Consider the following 6219-nt stretch of genomic DNA (forward strand, 5'->3'; position numbering starts at 1 on the left):
GGGGGTGGGGGTGAGGGTGAGGCTTAGGGTGAGGATGGGGGGTGGAGGGAGAGGTTGTTCGATTCCCTGCTCTTCTCTGGCCATGGCTTCAGCCAAGAGGGGGGATACAGATTGCTGCTCGCGACTGTACACCTGAAAGCACTAATCTCTCCCCCCTGCTAGCCGGAGTCGCGGCCAGTGAGCGACCAAGCAATCGAACACCCCACAACTACCGCCCCTCCCCCAACTTCGTGAAAGCTTTGGTGGATAGATGTGGAACGGCTAAAGGTGGTGATGTTATAGTGTGTCATGATAATTTTTATACACAATCAGAACCAGTAGGGATAAGAATATAAAGGCATTTAATGTGTAATACTGTGCAGTTATCCACAACATATGAGAAAGGCACGACAATGAAAGAAGACCTACGATGTTTTATGTGAAATTGTCTATATACTTACATACTATAGTATAATGTTACAAATTAGTATAGTGAACAGCACCTGATGAAAGATATGATGCCGTTTCTCATACATTCTCGCTCCCACCCACACCATTCTTCTCTCAGGGTTCCTGTCTCCACCAAATGCCTCTCGTTCCCTCTGGTATCCCACTCCCACCCATTATTAACCACCATAAACAAAGATAATGATGAAAAGTCAGTTATTGATCATATTGATATTATCATACGCCTTTGTATTTAACACCAACAAATCAATAACATACAATACTCCGGTATACATGCCAACTATTTCATCCTGATGTAAGGTGTTACATGACAAACGAACTGCAAGTTGGACCATGTGTTACAAGGACATACGCTTGTTTATCGTTAATACGGGTTGTGTAGTTTTGGAAGTCCATTAATTCATATGAACGTGACAATTTAAGCCTTACATTCTAATCACGTAAGGTTTATGTTCCTGTCATTACAGGATGAAGGAAATGAATCAGGGATCGGCTCTGACGAACCACAAGCTCTCTGCTTTAACGAAAATATACCGACATCTTGACACAACAGTGACACAATGTCATTATGTATACGACTGACCCACATCCAGTCGTATAAATAATGACATTGTGTCACTGTTGTGACAAGAGGTCGGAATATTTTCGTTCAAACAGGGAGTTTGTGGTTCGTCAGAGCCGATCCCAGATTCTTTTCGTTCATCTAATAATGACAGGAACATAATCCTTCCGTTTTGATAATGTAAGGCTTAAATTGCCTCCCTCATATGAATTAATGACCGTCCAAAACCACACAACCTGTGTTAACGTATGTCCTTGTAACACAAGGTTCAACTTGCAATGCGTATGTCACGTAACACCTTACAACAGGAAGAAATAGTTGGCAGGTATACCGAGTATTGTGTTATTTATTTGTTGGTGTTTCATGCAGAGGTGTATGATAAAATATGATCAACACCTGACGGATTATATCATCATTATCTCCGTTTATGTTGGTTAACAATGGGTTGGAATGAGGGACGATAGGGTATGAGAGGCTTTAGGTGGAGACAGCAGCCCAGATTGAAGGGTGGTGGAGGTGGGAGTGAGAATTTATGAGAAAAGACATCATATCTTTCAACAGATACTGTTCACTATACTATACTTATTTGTTACAGTATAATAGAGGACGTAAGTATATAGACAATTTCACATACAACATCGTAGGTCTTCTTTCATTTTCGGTCCTTTCTCATATGTTCTGGATAACTACACAGCATTACACATTAAATGCCTTTATATTCTTATCCCTACTGGTTCTGATTGTGTATAAAAACGATCACGACACACTATAACATCACCACCTTTAGCCGTTCCATATCTATCCACCAAAGCTTTCACAAAGTTGGGGGAGGGGCGGTAGTTGTGGGGTGTTCGATCGCCAGGTCGCTCACTGGCCGTGACACCGGCTACCAGGGGAGAGAGATTAGTGTTTTCGGGTGTACATACCACTCTCTAAAGGCCAATATGGAACACTCATTAGTGTTTATGCCCCAATGCTTGATTCTGAGGACACCGTCAGAGATTCCTTTTATGACTCATTGGATACTATCACTCTTTCAGTTCCACCTAATAAGAAACTGATCCTGCTTAGAGATTATAATGCCAGAGAAGGAAAAGATAATCACCTCTGGCAAGGCATTATAGGCTGCCATGGTGTTGGTAACATGAACAGCAGTTGCATTAGACTGCTTTCCTTATGCTCTAAACACAGTCTGCCCATTACCAAACACCATCTTTCAACTCCAGAATAAACATGAGACCACATGGATGCACCCATAATCTAGACATTGGCACCTAATTGATTATCTCGTTGTCAGGCAGCAAGATCGAAGAGAAGTTCTTATAACCTGAGTTATGAAAGGTGCTGAGTGCTCCACAGACCTTATCGTCACCAAACTGCAATTAGTCATATGCCCACAAATGCATCACAGACCATCCATCAAGAAACTAAACTGTAATAACTAAAGGATGTAGCAACATGTAACACTTCCCGCAGCACTTTTACAGACAAACTCTCTCAATGCTCACCAATTGATCTAAACAACAGTGCAAAAAACATAGACTCAGAGAGGCTAAACATTAAGACAGTGATCTAAAGCATTGCAGAAGAAACGCTAGCCTTCTCCACTTGCCGCCATAAAAACTGGTTTGATGAAAATGCTGATGGCATATAATTATGACCTTCTTGCAATGATGAAGCTTAAGCACATGACAACTGGTTGCCTCAACTTAGCCCCTTAACCCTAAAAACTGAATTCCAGAATCTCAGAAGTGAGCCCCAGAGAAAACCGCATGACATGGAAAACAAATGGTGAACTGGACAAGCAAAAGTGCCACAAAGACTGGCCAGTATTAATGACCATCATGGGTTCTACAAGTCCATTAAAACCAAAACACAACTAAACACAAGATTAACCCCCATTTAATCAGCTGAAGGAGAGTTCCTGAAAGACAAGCAAGCAATCCTGGAAAGACGGGTGCAATGCTTCAAGACCTTACTGAATAGAAGAAACCGCCCGATGAAGCATAATATCCCTGATGACATCCCAAATGCACCTCAAGCAGCAGATCTTGATGTCCCACTTGCACTTGCAGAAACTGTTCAGGCCATATGATCTCTAAAAATTAACAAAAGCCCTGGGCCTAATGGTATACTATCTGAACTGATCAAAGAGGGTGGCCAGTTGGAACACCAGCTCCTCCATAATCTCATACTGACTATCTGGAACCAAGATCATATTCCACCTGAATGGCTAACCTCTGATACTGTAACCATCTACAAGAGGGAAAGGGGACTGTTCAAACTGTGACAATAGCAGTGGCATCTCCCTCCTTGTGAATGCTGGTAAAGTACTACTAGCTTAATGTTATCCAGACTGACAAAACATTTGACTGAGTCAACACCCCCTTAAACACAATGTGTATTTCGGAAGGAAGGACGTACCTGATATGATTTTTGCTGCCTGACAGATACAAGAGAAATGCCACGAGCAGAACTGTGACCTTTATATTGCATTCATAGATCTTGCAAAAGCATTTGGCACCATCAACAGAGAGCTGGTAGTGAATGCTCTTTCAAAATTTGGAGTTCCAAACTAATTTCCAATCATCCTGAAGAGTCAGCATGAGAACATGAATGCTGGTTTGTCCATAGCTGGGAGCAGATCCAAACCCTTCTGTGTGGAAGTGGGTGTAAGGCAAGGATGTGTCCAGGTTCCTGTCATTTTCACCATCTATCTCACTGCAGTCACCCTTTTAAGTCACCAGCAAATGAACCCTGATGATGGAATAAAAATCCAGTACCTTCTAGACGGTAACTTATTCATTCTTCGACATCTTCAAGCACAATGAAGGACTGAAATAGCTCATTTCTTAGAGCTCCAATATGTTGATGACTCTGCTGTCCTTGCACATACCCCAGAAGACCTACAACAGTCTCTCACCATCATTTCCAACATATATATCATGCAATGGGTCTCCGAATAATTGTCAATAAAACAGAAATAATATCTCCGAGAAACAACGTAGCAGAGACTCTTGCATTTCAGATAAACAGCGAAAATGTAGAACAGGTGGAAAATTTTGCCTGCTTTGGAAGTGTGCTCACTTATAAACATAACATTGATGCAGAAGTCTTTGCATGAATCAATCACGCCTCAGCCTCTTTTGGACGTCTCAGATCCAGAGTCTTTAAAAACACCAACTTGAGACTTGAGACAAAGGTATCAGTTTGTACAGTTGTATGCCTCTCCAACCTTTGATACAATGCTGAATCCTGGACAACTTACCAGCCTGACATCAAACAGCCTGAGACTTTCATTTCTGATGCTAGCAGAGCATCCTAGGACTTGCATGGGAGGATAAAGTCCCTCACTCACAAATTCTTCACCGGGCATAGTCAGCAAAAAAAAAAAAAAAAAAAGCTGGATGAAAAACAGCTCAAATGGGTCGGGCACGTGTTCCACATGAATGAGCACCGCCTTCCCCACCAGGTTCTGTATGACTATCTCCCTGCAGCACGTTGCAACCCAGGGGGACAGAAGAAGAGGTATAAAGATTATATAAGGAAAACCCTGAAGAAATGCAGCTTCATACCAGAAGATTCTGAAACCAATGCCTCTGACAAAAAACAGTGGCAAGCCCTTTGCAGTGAGGGAACCATTCATCTAGAAGCTCGGAACTTGGCCAGAGAAGAGTGTAGACAACATAGGCCCAACCAAAACAGAGTTCTCCCAGCAAATCCAGACTTGACATGCCAACTATGTGGCAACGTTTGCGGATTCAGAATTGGTTTGCACAGTCACACACGTTGGCACCAAAGACAGAGAAACACACCATCTTAGTGAGTGTAGCAGAGTGTAGCAGCCGCCATCTGCTGTAGTAGGACAGCTTAAAGAAAGGAAGTAGTAACAGTACATCCTGAATTGCTACAGTGAGGTGGTTGTTGTTGTTCAGCCCCAGTCTGGTCGAATAGATCCAACAACCACTGGCAAGCAATCGCCCCTGCAGGTCTGTTCCATGCAGTGGACCGAAATTCCCTTGTGGTAGACAATGCCTCGGCTCTGCAAGGCGTGGGGAAAAGTGTGAAGGTTGGTTCCCAGTTGGACTCAGCATTTGCAACTCTCCATCCGGTTAACAGAGGCACCATAAAATGATGCACATCACTCCGTTGCTGGTTATATAGTTACCACCCAACGCTGTAAATAGCTTCTTGGGTTACAGGAAATCATTAGGCTTGTCTCTCAGTGTAGAGCCAATTTTACTGGAAAGAATAATAATAAAAAGCAGTGAGAAGGACGGAAGAAATAGGAAAAGATGAGGGCAGACGTAGAAAATGAATGATAAACGGTTAAGGGAAGAAGTAGGCAGTGCTATATCAAGTGAGTGGATGGTGGTCACCACCTAAAACTGTGAGACAAAGTACCTCAGTACACAGCACCTTAAATAGTGTTATGAATACTGTTCACGTTATCCCAAGATAAACACGGGTCGTAAAATACCACAGCATTACTTTTTTTTTTTTTTTTTTATGTGTCCAACTCTGGGCATAGGCTTCACAGCCTGCTCCCAAGGCCCAGTAGTCCTCCTACATACCATACACCTCTACATGACACCACTTCGGCGCTAACACCCACCGTCCATATTGAATATATGCTAGGGCTGTCTCATACATGACTGGTGTTTTGGTATTAACTTGGGTATTTTTACGACATGTCGGCGGGTCTTCTGGTAGATCAGTAAAGTCTGATTTTTGCCATGCCACGTTGAGTACACCGCTTCCCGTTTGATCAGCGAAGTTAAGCAACGTTGGGTCTGGTTAGTACTTGGATGGGTGACCGCCTGGGAACACCAGATGCTGTTGGCATCCCTACCTGTCAAGTGGGGTTGGTGGAGGATTAGTGCCCCTCCCTGTAAAACAATTAACTCTAAGCCCTTGACCACCCCGTTTGGGATACATGGCGTCTGGCAATGGATGGATGGAAATCCTTAAACTGTTCCCTGCCTCAGGAGGGATTTGAACCTGGGTCCGGTAGGACTGCAGGCCACCTCTCTACCGATTGAGCCACCGCCTCCCTCTGTACTTGTGTGTAACCACCTTGAAACTCTGTGGCCATGTTGTGATTTTGCCTCTTGTGGTCTAGCATGGAAGAACATTATGTAACGCTTTCAGTGCGGTGAATACTATTGAGATTAACGTTTGCTACATTTACGTGTCATTGGTTTTGTATT

General features: G+C 43.2%; 1 pseudogene; it reads left to right on the top strand.

The window, feature by feature from the left end:
* Positions 1-5735: 5735 nt before the first annotated feature.
* Positions 5736-5854, top strand: LOC145412326 (5S ribosomal RNA; annotated as a pseudogene).
* Positions 5855-6219: the final 365 nt, after the last annotated feature.

This window comes from Coenobita brevimanus, chromosome 92 (assembly GCF_032717465.1).
Source record: "Coenobita brevimanus isolate Jiangsu-jjx chromosome 92, ASM3271746v2, whole genome shotgun sequence".
Lineage (NCBI taxonomy): Eukaryota > Metazoa > Arthropoda > Malacostraca > Decapoda > Coenobitidae > Coenobita > Coenobita brevimanus.